At 40.9% G+C, this 18,973-nt stretch overlaps 1 long non-coding RNA gene across 1 annotated transcript; it reads right to left on the bottom strand.

The window, feature by feature from the left end:
• Positions 1–1,086: 1,086 nt before the first annotated feature.
• On the bottom strand, positions 1,087–6,751 carry LOC125899471 (uncharacterized). The gene is made up of 3 exons (XR_007450733.1): positions 6,612–6,751; positions 6,134–6,298; positions 1,087–4,112 (listed from the first exon to the last, which is right to left on the bottom strand). It is a non-coding gene; the product is annotated as an uncharacterized LOC125899471 (long non-coding RNA).
• Positions 6,752–18,973: the final 12,222 nt, after the last annotated feature.

Genomic DNA, 18,973 nt, shown 5'->3' on the forward strand with positions numbered 1-18,973 from the left:
GATTTAATTCCCGTGGTGACAGAGGGATTGATTGGGTTAACTAATCTTCTGCAATACATGAAGTTATTTCGAGGCATTTCCTGCTTTATTTTCTCACGTGAAATCCCACATAATCGGTGATGGTTATTTTTATGTACCATATTACAGGCATATATAAACTGTAGAGGTTTTATTTTCATAGTGTGAGGTAGTGTTGTGCAAAGAGAGGGAATAATTCAGTAGTAGAACTTTATCCAGGAACTATTTCTCTGTTTTCTTAATCTGTTCATCTCGGGCTCTCCCTCTTCCTCTATTTTTGTCTGCCATGTGTCCTCCGCGGGGAGCAGACGAGGTAGACTGCTTCCGCATGCATGGGTGTGAGAGGCAGATTCAACACCCCTTCACTTGCTAAGACACACATGGATGCCTCAGTTTGGTGTGTGATTGTGTGAAAAACACTCACGCAACGGCACAAGATAGTTTGTCCTTCAGTCTTAGCTGAGAGTGGGGGGTGGGCCTTCCACTATGGATGTGTTGACTATTTGCTGGTGTGACACTCAGCCTGTGTATCTGTGCACGTGTGTGTTTCTCTCCCAGCTAGGTGGCATGAGTTAGGCCTCTGTGTTTGCCAGTGTTCCCGTATGTGGGATGGCAGCAGCTTGCGTGATCAGAACAAAGCAAGAGAGCATGACAGAAAATCCCTCAATACCCGGCCTTTAAAAAATGCAGGAGGCCAACGCACGCAGAAGCAAGTAAGGTAAATGTATAAATTATGGACCAAAAAAGTCTGCTTCAAAAAGAGGGAGAGATCCCCCACATGAGGCAGCAAACTTTATTGCATGTGAAGAGCTGAGCGGCTGCAGCTGCTGAGTGTTTGCTGGAGTTCCTTCACTCCCGTCTTGCTGCTAAATAATGAGCCAGCACCTTTCTAATAAATGGACCGTGCAGAGCTCCGCTGCCAAATATTTGGCATTGAGCCAGAGTGGTTTGTGTCCAGGTCGGCTCAGAAACTTTCGTCCATTTATTTAGAAATATACAAAGCAGATTTAGGATTTTTGTTTAATCAACTTTATTGAATTGTTTTGTGTTTTGGACAACCTGAAATCACACTGCAGTATTACATGTCACACTACATGAATTCTCTAAAGTCAAATCAGAAATCATTTTATATGAAGGGAATCATCCACAATCAAAACAAAAAGCAAAATAAAGTCAAATATGACAAAAAATATATCACAGGTAATAACAAAATAAATGAAGCAAGTACATCATATCAGGCATATATATATTTTTTCTAAATGATATACTCATATTAAAGTAAGTGAGAATATTTTTAATACTAAAATGAAATATATCAGTGCCTCTGGTTATCTTGTTGTTGATTTATTATCTTACTTTTAATTTATCTCTTTATTAGGAAATATCATCATCTCAAAACAAAGTTAGAAAAGTGGCCTTATGGCCAAGTTTAGGAGTGACACTTGAAAATAAATAATTTCAATGCTTTTTTATTTATTTTTCCGACAAGGCTGTGAGCAGCAATGTAAATAAAATGCAGTGGATTTTATTTCTAATATATCAGCAACAACTTTTATTTTTATTCTATTTTATTTTGTTTTATTTTGTGTTGATTGACCATTCCATTATATTGCTATGTTAACACATAAGTTATCACCTTGTAGTTTAATTACATTTGACCCCACACAGAGGACATTATATGTGTACTGTATATATAAGTCATCACCATAACTCTAACTTACTTTTATAGAACTAAATATACTAAATAAAGTTTTCTCTCTCTCTGTGTGCTATAAAAGGTTTCAACACTGTGTCTAACTCTAAGCACCAGCACAGGGACAACAATCCTCGTCGGGCTTTACTGAACGTCCAAAGAGACTACAGGCCTAATTTTTAAATCACAATCTAATCGAGTGATTTTTTTTTCTTCAAATGTATGTATATTGTCAGTGGGTTTAACTAAAAAATGAGTAATTTCCATACGATTTTTAGGGGCATACCAGTAATTGTGTCACTGTCATGTTTTAGCTTACAGTGGGACACACATTTTAAAAGCAAAGTCATGAATAAAACAGTGACCTATAATATGATTGAATGCAACACTTTTTTTTTTTTAAACTGACTGTTATTTTTTTTTTAAGTTTAACAAATGGTGTCCTGATTCTGAGGTGCTTTTTTAATGCTGTAATTTCAGTGTTTATGAATTCTGTAACTGTACAAGAAACTGTTCTGAAGTCACCTCATAAAAACACATGACCAAGGTTTCATGTCAGACTACCAAATGATGCAGCCGCTTTCCTTTTAAAGCACTCAGCGGCTGTGTGTTCCTTTGTGCAAATGTGCAAAAAGTGTGTGTTTTTTCTGTGTGTGTGTGTGTGTGTGTCAGAGAGAGAGAAGTGCGCATGCGCATTGGACCGGCTTCCTGGAGTCCTCTTTAAACTGTGCATCAAAGCATGACTAACAAGTCAGCACACGAGTCAGTCCTTGCCCGCCATGACATCGCGGCGTCATCGCTGGGATTTAGTCGTCGCCTATCATCGCTCAGACAGGGTCTGAAAATCTTCACCGCACAGAGTTTGCATAGTAACATGCTGGAGCAATGCACTTTAGGTGGTGCAGACATGTCGTTATTCACGGTGTGGATGAGGTGCTGCATCACATCGGCTGGTCAACCCGAGTCAGACTCTACTTATGTGTCTCACTACCAATGAAAAAAAAAAGCATAGAAAAGTAATGCAATCAAACCCTTAGGACCACATTAAACAGAGGAAAACACATATATCTATATGTGTGCAAATAATTTGAATATGAAAAAGAGACAATACACCTAAATGTCACATTGAGAAACAAACATTATATCTCAGTACAAGCACATGTGCTGCCAACTTGATGGAGCTCTCTGGAGTCAACTTCAGAGAAGTAAAGCACATCACAGCTGAGGCACACTGATATCATACTGTATGTCACAGTGTATATAGAGGAAAGAATGCCAGGTCTCTGTGAGGGCATGACTCATGACATTCAGCAGCAAACAGCAGCTCACGTGACGTTCACACAGCCTCCCAAATCTGGACAGCATTCAGATCATAAACAAACATAAACACTCTATCCCAACATCGCCTTCCTCGTGACTAAATACAGTATGGTACAGCAGCCCTTCCCTCACCTATTTGTAGGTGCAAGTTGCAAAAATATTTGTTTGATACGAAAGGCAGTGAATTATTCAGGGATGATTTAATAATGCAGAGAAGTGAGGGGAGACTCAAAACCATGGCAGTGAAGACTGCTCAGCCTGGCTGCCTGGAAGCTCCTGCCACACATACAGAACACACCATATGCATTGCCTTGTTTGTTTTCTAATTGGCAGCCATACCTAGTCTGCTCAGATACACAACCTTCATTTTGCGCCCATATAGCCCCTTACATATATCTCATTACTGAGCAAAGTGGGGAAAATGCAAATTCGCTCATTTGCTTTTCCCATAAGCTGGAAAGTCCCCTGGATGCACCCAGAATAGCACATAACTCAGTGACACTAAGTGCACAGATTGGGTCTGAGTGTGTGTGTATGTTGGAGTGTGTGTTTGCATTAATCTGGGAATCCTGCAGATACCGGTTTGACACACAGACAAGCGCTATCGTTAAAAAACAGCTGCACTTGTCACCAAACAGAGAAGGCCTATAGCCAAAGACGAACTAAAGCCGAGATGATATAACATCCCTAAACACACACACACTCATGTGCGCGCACACATACACACACACTGCTGGGCTGATCTGTTTAGGTGAGTCACCACTTCTTAAAGAAGCAGTGGGTGGTTATGGCACCAGCTTTAAATAGACAGCATACAGCAGCGAGTCAATCTGCGGAGTAACTGACAGAGAGGGAGAGAGATGGAGAAGAAGACAGGCAACACAGGAAAACGAGAGAGAGATTGGGAGAGTGTGTTTGAGTTGTGCTGAGTGTGTCGTGCTGAGCTGGAGGGCTAGGAATCATCTCACATCCGTCATGGAGGCTGGTTGCAGGGTCAAACTCAGTGCTGTGGCGAATGGCCCTGTTATCACACAGCTTTACATTCGCTGCGCTGCCTTTACTCAAAGGCAGCAAAACAGGGCTGGAAGACAACCAAAAATAGAGACGCCCAATTAGAACTGCTCCCAAAGCTTTGATGGAATTAGCAGTGAAAGGGGGCTTGCATAACCCACCCTCCCAGAAAACGACAAAATGTGCAGACAGCATATGCAACGCTTGTCCTATTTACTGGAAATGAGTCCTGGGTCAATTTTCTGGTGCTGTGAAAAAAAAAAAATTACATAAACAAACTGTGCAGAAGGTAACTTCCGCTTTCTTGTTGCCGATTTTTGTAACACAGATTTTTGCCTACTGTTACATTAAGTGTGGCCCTGTGAGAAATCGTCCAGAGGTTAGTGTGTAGCCTACAGATATGCATATATGCATCCTGGATATCCTCCACATCAGCAGCAGCCTGCCTGCCTCAGGCTATACAGCCTCACACTGCAGAGGGGGGAAGCTTATATTATTTCATCAGGATACTTTATAGCATTTTCTTAAGCCTCCTAGTGCCAAAGCCTGACAGACACAACTCCAGACAGTGCTAGCATTTTAATTAAGTGACACTTTGTAGAAATTGGATTTATAAATATTGAAAATAAAAATATAAAAGAGCATTTCTGAAATGATGACGAGTGCCTTTAAATTTTCAGGCTTGTGCACACATGAGGAGGTCTTTGTAGAAAAGTTTAAATCAAAACTGGCTACAACTTTAAATGTGAGCAAAGACATGTCTAAGAAAAGTCAACTCATGATAATCAAAAAGCTTTTGGAGAATTATTAGATGAAGCATACCCTTGATATTTCCCAAAGATGAAATTGGAGACTATTTTAGAATCCCTGTTAATAGTTTACAAGTTTGTCTTTGCAGTTTTGTAAAAAAAAAAAAATTCTTTGTTTTAGCTTTTTCATTACTTCTCCTCGTTTTTCATGAGGTGACAGGCAGTAACTATAACATTTTCCTAGTATAAGACTCAAACACATTCAGGGCCGGTGAGGAGACAGTATGACCTCAGGGTTTGATCACAGCCCAGCAGCCAGTAGCTCAGATGCTGACTGGACTGGAGTGTCAAGAGTAGAAATACAGCTGTACTGGAACACAACAAACAAGTCGGCTGTATATCACAACTTTGAACTCTTGTTTCGTGTTGCCTTGCCAGTGACAGGATGATAAATCAGAAACAATGGCAGAATGAATATTTTACATTATCTTTTACAATTTTGAGTTTATAACAGCAGGGGATTCAAAAAGCTGCCACATTTGTGCCTAATGACTTTACACAGTTCATTTTAATTTAAGAATAAAGGGGATTTTAACCTCAGGGATATTAACAGTAATTCTTTCAACCTAAAGTAACTTTTATATAGAAAATAGAAATAAAAAATGAAAATGACCAGAATTGGTGTTGGTTTTATCATCAGTAAGGCGATCGTTATGTAGTCTGTCTGTATGCTTTTGATATTTGTATCTTTGATCATGACCATTTTCATGCCAAATACTTTGACTATCATGGGATACAGAGATGTCGTATGCTGTAAAGCCCTCTGAGGCAAATTGTTATTTGTGATATTGGGCTTTATAAATAAAATTGAATTGAATTGAATTGAATTGAACTGAATTGAATTGAATTGAATGAAGCTTAATTTAGGCTCCAGATAAGGATTAGGCTGGCATTTTTCTATATTTTTTTTATTGTCAACAATTCCCATGAAAAATCAAAACTAATGATGAACTGACAAAGTATTTTTTATTTATTTATTTATTTATTTATTTATTTTGTGTAGCCAAATCCAGATATTTCTCTTTCTCTTGTTCCACTGAAGTCCACTGTTGTTCAAAATCTACTGAAAAAAATTATTAAACCACACTGTAGCACTGGGTGTTGCATTTGTTCATTGATCAACATGGGCACCCCAAATCAGCCACACAATATGGTTCTTATGCTGTCCTATGAATTTGCGCCCCCACAAATGTTACGTATTTAATGTAAAGATACAGAGGTTAGGTCTAGGCAAGTGAAGTTACTGTTAGTTTCAGGTAAAAGAAACATGGTGAGGGCATACCTTAAAATGACTCAAAGTTCACTCAGAGTTTACATGGCTCCACACACCAGTCTCCTGGTGAAAGCCCTGTGTTTTGTGACACATCCACCACCTGCCTCCTCACTGGAACCACTTGGGATGGTTTCCGTCTTTACTTCCGTCAATGCATTGGTCACGTGATCGCAGCTTTCCAAAATACATGTGTTATACAAGAATTACTGACTCATTTTTATGTTGGACACGTACAAATTTTGGTGCATTACTTTTTGTAGGAAAATTCGCAAACAGTGCATTACATGCGTGTTAATCCACAGAGTAAAGTAGTCCCCAACAAATTAAGTGAGCCAGGGTTAATTACGGGTTTTACTAATTGTTACATATATGCTTCAATTATTTCTCAGGTTAGAAATTTTGTGTAAAAATAATAAGATATTTAAAAAATATATGATCAAGACAAACTCATTAAAGAGGCTTACATGGTAAAACAATATAGTCTTACCCTCGTAATAAGTCGCCATGGTGAGGAAAGGAGTGGACAGGCCGAGGCAAAGGCCAGAGGCAGACAGACAGAAAAGGGGGGGAGGAGAGATAGAGAAAGAGAGATGATGGCAGTTAATGGGTTAAGTCTGAGGAGCAACTCCCCTCCTGCTCCCTACCCCAGCAGACAGAGAGGAAGTGAGGGAGAGAAAGGCTGGCAATTGCTGGGAGCTTCGTCCTCCTCCTCTCACTAAGTAAGAAGTTGTATGGGGGCGGTGGGGGTGGAGCGAGTTGGAGGGGGGACGGAGAGCGCCGCCGAGCGTGCCTAATCGGACAGGACAGTTCCTGCTTATTATAGAACCAAGCACGGATAATAAAATCTGAATCAAACTGCCAGCTGAGAGCCACGAGAGAACCTCCTCCTCTTCAATTTTTAAAGTTATGGAAGCGCTTGACACTGAGGTGGATCAAATAACACCAGTTTGCGTGCAAATACTTACTTAGCGAGCCAGCGCGGCCCAAATCTGCGCAGCCGACACGCAGGTGAGCAGCACTGCAGCTCCAGCTAATTTCACCACAGCCCTGCTACTACCCCCCCACCCTACACTCACTCCCCCCACAGCAACTCCCACGCCCTGCCAACTCACCAACTGTCACAATCGCCCCCTTGAGTGGCCACAGTTCATTTCTTTCCATTAGTTTTCACGAGAGCGGTGAGCGTGATGACAAATTCATGTTTTGGCTGCTGGGAGCTGGTAGCAATCACGGAATCACCAAAACACCCAAACACACAGGAGGGAGGCAGAGGAGAGAGCAGGGTAGAGAGACAGAGAGAGACAGGGACAGCTAAGAGGAGGCTGGCACCTCGATCTGAGCGAGCTGCAGGCCAACCTTTATCTCTCACAAATTACGCTCATATGCAGCTGATTTGCATTAGCAAAACACATTTGGGGGGAAATATAATGCTGCCTGGATTAAGTTTTTCTTCTGCTTATCAGGCATCTGCCAAATGTTCTCTGCCAAAGTTTTAAGACAGACAAAATTGTTGGTGCCAAATCAAGTAGGTTAAAATATGTTTTAAAGCAAAGTTAGAGAGTGTTAAATATTAAACAAGAAGTCAGAGCAAACAACTAGTAGGAAAGGGGACTCTGGGAAACTTGGGTTACCGGAGTTGAAGTGGATGATTTGTAGACCCTTTCACCAGCCACTGTTCCCCACCTTTACTACTTACCAGTTACAGGACATTAAACATATGTTTGCTACATATTGCTACTGTATAGATCAGAGTACTTGGTAGTAAACATAGTGATCAGCCAAAAGGCTATTGTATCTTCAGTTTCCTTCAGTTTCCAGAAATTCTTTTGCACATGGTGGGCTCTTTGCTGACTAGGATTACAGAGTTTAATCTCTCACATTGCTTCACAGGTGCAACAAAGGACCAATTAGACTTGGTTCAATTCAATCGTTAATCGTCAAACAAGTTTGTTTGCCCCTTTGCTTGGGCAGGTTTGAACACAGCAATCACACTCGGGTGCACACCAAACAACCAAATTGAGACCTTCTTGAAGAGGTGATCTCAGTCCGGTTACAACCGAACTCTGGTGCGGTTTGTTTGTGGTGAGAACATGTTCCGACCTCGATCTGAACCAACTGCAGTCACATGTTTGGGTTAAACAAGCATGAGTATGTTACTGTCCTAAAGAATTATCACTGTGCGCCTCCTCCTGTACTGCCTTAATATACGCATTCGGTGCATCCAAAGCATCAAAACTTTGTTTTCTAGTTGGAGCCGTGCCTCATTTTCAAACTGTATGGTTTGCCAATAGTGAACAATGCAATCAATATAGTTCACGATGACCAGCACTAAAAATCAACCCTCATACTTGTCCCTCCATTGTGACATTAGAAAGTGTCACATTTATCTTGCAAGTGTACTCTTCTGCAACATTTTGTTTACTTCCTGGATTTATCCCACATGGAAAGCTTGACCAATCAAGAGCAGCTTTCTCGCACAAGGCATTTCATCTGGCATTTTATCTATGCTGCCGTGAGAAGACGGACCAACTCTAGGCAATTATGCAACTTTGTAAAAATATGTGTCCAAAATATGTGTCCATGATTCGGACCAAAGCAAGACAACTCAAGGTCTGAAAGCGCCCTTAGATGTATAATCGTTTCCATTGATCGCAGTTGCAGTCAGAATTAAAGTCACATGGTAAACAACTGAATCAAGAAGGAACTGTAAAGCAGTGCCTGCTGAGTAATAAGTCAAATTTATGCGATCTTAACAAATTCTTGCCAACTGAAACAGGCACATCTCTGAGTCCCTGTCCTGCTTATAATGCAGAGTGTGGAAATAATCATGCATCATCAACTTTCGGAAATGTTTATGTTTTCAAGTCGCCTCATGATCTGAATGGGTTGATTAGGTCAGTCGTATGAGGATTTAACCTCCCTAATGAAAACTGAGCAGGGGGTTGGTAAATGTTAGCTCACTGATCTGCTTAGAAAGCTCAAAAAATTACTCTCTGATGTATCCTGAACGGAAAACTAATTTTGTACTGCAAAAATCCAAAACCAGCATTTCTGCAACAGTAACTGAAATCCATTTAATATAATTCAAAGAAACAAATTGCATTATACTGTACAATAGTTGTTCTGTAGCAGTGGTGTTACAACAGTTTGCTATGGAATCCAAGGGTTGTCACAGAGAACTAGAATTACCCTCTTGTGGTTGTACACCTCCACCAGTCAAGTTGCACTTACAGTTTACATCCATGTCTGTGAAAACATGGAGGCATCACACACATCTTTCCCCTGGCAGCACAGAAGATATATACAGTCAGCACAGTTTCAAGGTGAGCACCAAGATTAGAGTCACCAGTTTAGTATCTGACCAAATGTTTCCCCTTCTGTTCCTGAGATATGATGTTAAATAATGGCCAAAAAATAGTTTTTGAAGAACATTATGATGTCACAGTGAAGCTGACCTGTGTCTTTGAGTATAAAATGTCATTACTTCATCATTTTATCCTATTAGATATTTGTGTGAAATGTTGTCACAATTAGCATATGAATTCTTGTGTTATGGCCAAAACATGTTTTGTGTTGTCACAGTGACCTTGACCTTTGACCACCAAATTCTAATCAGTTCAGGTCTAAGTGAACGTTTGTGCCAAATCTGAAGAAATCCCCTAAAGATATTCTTGAGATATCATGTTCAGGAGAATGAGACGAATGCAAGGTCACAGTGACCTTGACCTTTGAACTATGACCACCAAAACCTATTCAGTTTGTCGCTGAATCCAACTGGACGTTTGTGCCAATTTGAAACAATTCCTTTAAAATGCTGGAGTTGTCGTGTTCACGAGAATGGGACGGATGGATGGACGGACAGACAACCCAAAAACATAACGCCTCCAGCCACAGCTATCCCTGGCTGGCAGCGTGTTGAAGATAAATAATGCTGTTCAATAAGCAAACTGGCTAGATCCAGAGTATATGCACGTCTCTGTCCAAAATCCAATATAACTCTTTAAATCTAAATGGCATCTGGAATAAATTTGCCATGGTTTCACAACTTTCACTGTTCATTTTGCACAAATCAAGGCCTAAAGCCACCTTTTGCATTGGTACCATATGTCTTGGCACCTGTCATGTTCTTATGATGCGCCACAGGACAACATCAGTTTGACATGCTGCCTGTAACAATGTAATATATGCAGTGGGAGGGAGGGGCAGTGCATGGAGCCAACAAACCCCGGACTTTCACCCAGGAGGCCGATGTTTGCTTCACATACAAATGTACAGCCACACCATGTGCTTTTGTTGGCGTCCCGGCATTGGGAGCGATGTCCTGGAATATTAACAAGAGACGCAGGAGGATACCTAGTATGCAATATGTAGACATGAAAATCCACTGACAAAGCAACTTGGAATGAGAACGCAGCTAACTTAACCTATAGCAGACAAAGCTGGCCAATACTGTTAAAACAACATCCAATTTAGCATCACAGCAGTAATGAAAAAGAGTGATAAGGGGAATAAATGAATGTGATAGGCAAAGGAACATAATAAGAAGGAATAAATTCAGTATTTTTAAAGACACAGTTTACCCTAAAATTAAAAATATATATTTTCCTCTTACCTGTAGTATTATTTATTGTTTAATTGTGAGTTGACAAGTGCTGGAGATAACAGCTGTGGAGATGTCTGCCTTCTCTCCAATATAATGGAACTGGATGGCACTCGGCTTGTGGTGCTCAAAGCCTGTCATTCATTGAGTAGATCACGCTTCTTTCTGCATGGTGATACAGTTGGCGAGTGGAGTAGTCATAATTTCTGAAGAGAGACATTGCTGTCGAGTTTTTCAAATGCATTTTTGGCACTTTGGGCACCACAAGCCCAGTGCTATCTGGTTCCATTATACTCAAGAGAAAGCAGACATCTTTATGTACGTGAGTATGTCTAACACCAAAACAGTCTAAGCTGTTAAGTAGCACCACAGGTAAGAGAAAAATGTGTTAATTTGGTTTGGGGTGAACTGTCCACTAGAGCAAGCTTCTGAATAGCAAAACACAGCTGCTAGCTGGCTGCTAACATTCCTACCTAACTACTTGGAATATACGCAACAACGTACAGCCCCATTCATATATTTAAATCAAGTATTGCTTTTGTACAGAGATACATCAATATGTTAAAGATCCAGTTTGTAGGATTTAGTGGCATCCAGTGGTGAGGTTGTAGAACTTAAACTTCTCCTATGTTCCAAACGTTTAGGATAGCTATGGTGGCCAGAGTGAAAACGCGAATGGCCTTATCTAGAGTCAGTGTTTGGTTTGTCCATTCAGGGCTACTGTAGAACAATATGGCGGCCCTCATGGAAGAGGATCCACTCTGTATGTGGATATAAATGGCACATTCTAAGATAATGAAAACACAGCGGTTCTTAGTTTCTTTGAATATTACATACCATTCTGCCAATAGACCTTTATACAGTCTTAAACATGTAAAAGGTCAACAATATGCTCTTTTGCATGCCCAAATGAAGTCATTTGTGAGCTTGAAGTTAGTTTGTGGGGAACAAATTAGTTTTCCTCTCCGTGACACCAAGCTGCCTCTCCATACTATTATACAGGTATAAACACCCTTTATTTGATCATCAGCCTTCTCCTACCTGACACTTGAGAGTACCATCTGTGCTTGCAGTCCCCATCTGTAGTGCTTAGTCAGCCCCAAACCATATGTTTGGTCATTGCTCTGTGTCTTTTTACCGTCATCTGTGTCCACTCCACTGCTTGTCTACTGGTGTATGTCTGATGTAAAAAGGCCAAAAGGCACAAAACCTTATTTTTTGGGGGGAAGTTTTACAGAGAGCCAGGTGCTCTTTTGCAGGTGTGTCCTGTTTACACTGATACAGCACAGAATTACAAGCAGATAAGGCTTTCCTACATCTGTATTCTCCAGTTAAGTGAAATCTATCAGTATGAATATGAGTGGGTTTTTCTGTCCCTTCTATATTAAATAGCACATCACTGAGTAATTCATCAGACACTCTGGAGGAAAGTAGTGTGAAGAAATTACATTCCTGATGTGTATAAGTATACATATCAGCTGTATATGCAATTCTTAATATGTGCAATCTTCTGCAGAAGGACTTAAAGTTGCACTCTTTGGTTCCTTTCGGCCATTTTAAAGCAATGTTGCAGGATTTTTGTACACAGTCTTCTATATACCAACGTCATGGTGTGTCACAGCTGGTCCTTGTAATCATGTGTAGTTGTTGTTTTTTGCATTTTTATGGTTCATTTCTGGTATACATTAACATACCTTTTGGCTTTTCTTTGTAGTGTTCTTATTTTGTGTTTTATTGTGCTTGTTTTAGCTGCCTGTTTTGGCCAGAACATTCAAAGCCCCTTTTTATACTGTCAGATTTTCGGCGAATGTTGGGCCGTTTGCCGGCAAGCTGCGAGTGTTTAGACACACAGAGCCGGATTGGGGAGTTGATCTGAGGTGCCCAATTTTCCGCCTCATAGGGTAGTCATATTGGCAGAGCCCTTTATTTTAAACAGACCGAGGCACCCTTCCACCACGGGAGGGGCTGTGGGTGACTTGTGGGAGGAGATGTTGATGACGCCGCACGTGGGACCTAGTGGCGGTGGACTGATCGCAGGAATGAGCAGCTAGTAGCAAGAGGGAAATGCAAACCTGAAAGACACTGTAAAGATGAGCAACTGGGGAGACAAGGAATTGCGCGCCCTCCTTGCCCTCACAAACGAGGAGGCCATTAAATAGTGACGGGGACGGTGAAGGACGGGCCAACTTATGAGAGAATCGCCGAAGGACTGACTAGCCGCAGCTTCCCTCGGAGTATGTCACTGTTTATGTCACATGCTGAGCTACTTGCTCACGCTCCCCATTGCCCCAAAAAAGGCGCATTCTGTATTAACAAAAGTAGGCAGGCGGCATTTTACTGCACTCCCCGATTTTGTTTTTATACTGCCAATGCTGAATGAAGACTGATTGGGCTTTTCTGCAAATTTGAACAATTCCTAAGGTGTTGTCAGTGTGAACACACTTTTAGGTTTCATCATTTCAAAGTACAATTTGGAGCATATTTTTTCCCTTGTACAAAGCACAGAGCAAAGTAATCCTTTTCCAGATGGATGCAGTCACAAATCTGAGTTTACAGGGAGTTTCAATTAAAGTAATATTATTAGTTTATTGTTTATTTGGATCCCCAGTAGATGTTACTTGGCAACAACTGCTTGTCCTGGATAGCTAATGAGTAGGTGATGAGTACCACGCTTTTGTCTTATTAATATGACCACTGCTTTGCTGCAGTCAGAATCATAAATCAAAAGGCTTTTGTCCATGGTCACATTAATGAGCGTAATTCAAACCAGCTCTTATCATTTGCCCCAGTCCAAGCCCAAGTCTTGTGGGATACACTGAGGATATTACCGCAGCTGTGGTGTGTTTTGAAAAGTTTGTCACAGGGTGGATAAGAAGAGCAATGACTCACTGTGTGATATGATTAGGTTTGTGATGTTTATGATACTAATGAATTTAAAATGTACTCATCCCTTTGGGGAGACCTCCCTTTGTCCTTCCCTGCTACATGTCAGCACTGCAGCAGTTGGTGGGGATTTAGTATAAATCACTCTCTGCATGCAAACATTTAACTACTTTAGTTGGTTTACAAGTCATTAAGTCAAACCCCCTGTATTGAGTGAGTCACTTAAAAAGCCCCTGATTTCTAGTTTCCAATTATTTCAAAGCACCAATTCTGAAAAATAACAGGAAGTGTTTTTATGTAAAATGAAAAATAAGAACAAACAGTTGATTTTGATGTAAAATAAACACTGTTTATGTTACTATAAAAAGCCCTTGATTTTGTCATTCTAAGATTTAGTTTATTTGCAAATTAAACAGAAAGGATATATATAACAAAGATAGACTTGGGAAAATCTGCATCCATTAATATTCATGCATTACAATTCATTAGAATTTACATAATACAGTGATTAGACTCAACAGGCTTCAGGACCAAAAGCTTCAAACTCAGTTGATTCCACTGACAGCAGACACCATGCACCAACATGACCCATGCATACAAACGCACACACGCACTGGGACATATGAACACATGCTCACATTGTGTCATCTGCTCTCAGCAGTAATTTAGCAGTCTGTGATGAGATCTGGCAGGCCGACGTGACAGGATAATGACTAGGCTGACAAGCATGAGCAGTACAAGAAACAGAAATGAGAAAAAAAATAAAGAAGAGGATCTTGGCTCTTTGTGCTTGCATGTGTGTGTCTATGTGTGTGTGTGTTTGTACAGGCGGACAGAGGAGGCGGTTAATTACTGTGACAGAGAGACTGAGAGGGTTTGTCGCGTTAGCCCCCAGGTGGCATTGACAATAGCAGGTGATTTACATGATGGATATGATGGAAGGATATGGAGGGCTCATCAGGTAGAACGAGATGATTATGCCCTGAAAAGTTTTGTGTGTGTGTGTCATTTATACGCACACATTCTCTGTTATTGTCCCTTGATGTTAACCTGTCTTTGTAGCACTTCATTATGAAAACCAAGGACTAAAACTGCCTGCATTTTAATTTGAAATGTTATCAAGCAAAACCATGAAGCAAAATTAAAATGTACAGAGAGAGCCGGACCAAGTTCTGAAGAATTCAAATGAGATGAGTATTTCAAACATTTAGTGGAAGTTTTTAAGGTCTGACTGAAAGTCTCTATATCGGAAAAAAAATGGAGATAACACTGAATAAATAATTGGTCCGTAAAAACATTCAAAGCAGTTTCTGTCTGGTTGTAATCTGCATGTCTTTGGGTTTATCTCAGCCCACTGAAAATGATTCCTTTCGTGACTTGTTACCAAAGACGTAGGAGAGGTAATGAAGAGAAAGAATTGATGTAAAAGGAAACACAAGACAAATCAGACAAGACAGATATTATGGGAGAGGAGACAAGACAAGATAGAAATAACTAAGATGAGACATTTAGAAAATGATGTGAAATGAGCTGACAACATCAGACAAAACATGATTGGAATAGATTAAATACGTAACAGAGAGGAGGAATGTAAATAAGACAAAGGAATATATGCTGACAAAAATGAGACAAGCAGATGAGATGAGGCGGGATAACATGATAGGCAACATGAATTAAGGTGACATAAGAAGAGATGATGATATGAAACAAGGCAAAATGTGTAGAGATCAGATTACATGAGATGCGATGAAGTGACGAAACAAGAATCAAGATGATGTACAATTACAACATGTAGCAAAACAAGATGGGATGACATGTGATGAGGCATTTGGAAGTAAGATGATACAAGAACAAATTAAATGTGGAGTCAGCAATTCCAGAGAAAGACTGATAATATTTGAACTCAGTGCCAAAACAAATAAACCCCTCCCATCAGTACTCCTTACTCCCACTGCCTATTGCTTAATACATTCATAACCCATTCCCCTGTCCTGTGCACAAGCACGAATGAACAGTGTTGTCTTGTGGCCTGGCCGGAGCCTCTTAAGCCCCTTTTCCACCGCAGGATCTTTTATCATTTACCTGGGATTTTGAAAAACCTTGGCCTGTTTCCACGGAAATTACCCGGGGAAAAATACTTTCCTTCAACCGTAAACTTTCCCTGAAAAAAGTACCTGGTAAGGTGGTAGGACTTTGGCTGTGTGCTGAAGAACACTGATTGGCGGAACACACCCTTGCAGCTTTTCGCACTTCCGTGCCGGTGTGGCTGCAAACTTTATTTCATTACTACAAGCTTCATTACTACAAGATCATTTGGAAAATGGGGCAAAAGAAGAGAAGCTACGAGAAGTGGACAAACGATGAGGTCCAGACTCTTTTGAGCATATTTGCCGAGGAAGAAATTCAGCAGGACTTCGAGTCTATGAAAGAATAGCCGACAAGCTGGCAGATCTAAATATAGGGCACACGCCAAAAAAAAATTGTGAAAAGTTGAAGAAACTTAAGCAAGATTATAATATACGTCATCAGTCTGATTTTAATTTTTTTTTTTTTTTTTTTTTTTTTTTGAGGTGCGGTGGAAACACAAACCACACAGATTACCAGGAACTCTTTTACCCTGGTAAATAAATTCCTGGAAATAAAAGTTCCTGGAAATTTTGGTGGAGAAGGAGCTTTTGTTTCCCATCTACAGAGCCAGTGCAGTGAACACCAGATTGTTTTTTCCAGCACACACACAGAATGGTCAGCCACAGGACCATGACTAAATATTTGAAATTTGACAAAAAGTGTATTGTATTAGAATTGTTGACCGCACCTTTAAAAAGAGACCAGGCAAAACATGGGGGAGCTAGATGACATGGCATGAGATAAGGCTTCAGGAAGCAAGATGGGACCAGGAGGAATTCAATGTGAAACAAGGTGAAATGTGTGAGAATGCAATACCATATTACAAGTAGAAGTTAAATAAGATCAGATGACGTGACATGAGGCAATAAAGATTGAGCTGAGGCATAAAGTGGTGAGTCAGGCAACATGCAACTAGATCAGAGATGACAGTGAGAAATGTTCAGGCAAGACCATCCATCCATCCATTACCTGTAACCTCTTAACCGTTACAGGGTTAAGGGGGGAGGAGCTTATCCCAGCTGATGTTGGGCAAGAGGCAGGTTACACCCTGGATCAGTCACCAGGTAGTCATAGGGCTGAGGCACAGAGACAGATAGACAGACAACCAGTCACACTCACATTCACACCTAATGGAAAATTTAGAGTCAACAGTTAACCTACCTGAATGTCTTTGGACTGTGGCAGGAAGACAGAAAACCCAGAGAAAATCCATGCTAACACTGGGAGGACATCTACACAGAAGGGCCCAAGCCAGTCAGTAGGCTCAAAGCCAGAACCCTCTTGTTGTGAGGTGACGTGCTAACCACTGCCCTAATAGCAAGACCATATAATATACTGTAAAAATCAATTGAGACTGGGTAGAATGAGATGAGATGGACTACCAAAAGTGGATGAGATAACGAAAGGTGGGGCAACATGGATGGGACAAGAAAGGGCAGAATAAGCAGCCCAGTTGTCAGAAGTAAATGTTGGCATTGTACATTTCTGCAAACTACAAATACATAGTATATAAGCTGACTTTGTCAGAGGTGGAGAGGACGATAGATGGTGAGTGTGGTCTAAATCCAAAGTCATCGAAATCCAGCACTTGGGCAGTGACTATCGGCATCAGAAACCAACCGTTGTAGTTTAACGGTGCTCAGCAGCATCAGGGGGAAATGCAGTGGGACAGGGACGAAAGATAGAGCAGCAAAAGTCTGAGTGGGGCTGGTGGGAGGGGTGGTGGATGGGTCCAACGAACACTCACTTTCACCCTTTAGAGCGATGTTCGCATCCCGTAAGATTCTAAAGCCAAACCTTGTTCTTTTTTCCTAAACCCAACCACCTGCCTTTGTTGCCTAAACCAACCACGTGCATTTGTTGTTGAAGGAAAATAAAACGTCTATTTGCGGTGTTGAACAGGCAGAACTTGACACAGTGTCCCAGAACGTCAACAACCAATGTACCCAGGGTACCTTGTACATCGTACTTGGACATGGAAAGTCCATGACCAAAATGTGACAAGGTCAGAGTGAGAATGTGTTGGGATGGTGGGCACATAAAGGGGAGCTGCCAACCCGCAGAACACTGTTCAAGACCAACAGATGACAAATCAGTTGGGATTTTGCAAGCTTTGCTATGTTACCGCCGCCTTTTTAAGCACCAAACTTGGGTGTCTTGTAGGACCCGTCTCTTTTCTTCCATTACTATTTTAGGCCTTAGCTGCTTTTCTGGCCTGAATTGTGGCATGAAAAGGGCACTGCTGAAAACTAGAATTTTAATGTGTCTGCTATATGATAACGAACAAATGTACTGTATCTGTGATTTGCAGAAACATACAATGCCAACCTTTTTTCCTGGTAATTGGGTTGCAGTAAGATATGACACAGGAAACAAATGCCAAACCTGACACAAAAAGATTCCATTAAAAGAAAGGGGGTTAAAATGAGAACAAATGGGATTAGAGGATGGGTGTCTTGGTGGTTTGGTTAGCTAAAGTGCACCTTTAGTGGAGCCTTTTTTTTTTTTTTTTTGGATTAAATTTGAGGAAAAAACTGAAACATGATGAAACAGCAAAAAGACAACTTGTCTATTAGTATGCAGCACTGGTCTTTGTTTTCCTCTGACACTGTATGACTGAAACAAAATTTGAGGACACAAGGGGTCAAAAAACAAATTAAAGTCAACACAAAATGAGACAAGATGAAAGGAGACAACTCAAGACCAGATGAAACAGCAGAAGGACATCTGTTAATATGCAGACTCTTGCAAGTTCGCTGATCCTTTAATAAATAAGATGAGACCAGACAAACCAATGGGACAAAATGAAAAATGACAAAAAATGAAACAAGATTAACCAAGGTGAGATAAAAAGAGACAGATGACACAGCAAGGAGACACAGTTTTGAGACATTTCGGTTTCCTATTAACTGAACAGAGCCTCCAAGAAGCCCACAGATCCTTATCGGAAAACCGCGTCCTGTCCCCCTAATCACCGCAGATGTGATTACTGAATTATCCGTCTCCTCTGATCTTTCCATCTGATAGAAAAACTACACTTCCTCCTCTCCAGGGCACAATTCAACTCCAGTGAACTGCCACCGTTTCCCAGCCTCGCATCTGCACCCCAGCTCTGATCATATCTCTGCAGTTCAGCAGGAGGAACAGGAGAGATCACACAGAGTCAATTGCCTGTCATGATACATTGGTTAAGAGCCAGCCTTGAAGACCGATGGTTGTAATGTATGTCATGGCTCATA

This window comes from Epinephelus fuscoguttatus, linkage group LG13 (assembly GCF_011397635.1).
Source record: "Epinephelus fuscoguttatus linkage group LG13, E.fuscoguttatus.final_Chr_v1".
Taxonomy (NCBI): Eukaryota; Metazoa; Chordata; class Actinopteri; order Perciformes; family Serranidae; genus Epinephelus; species Epinephelus fuscoguttatus.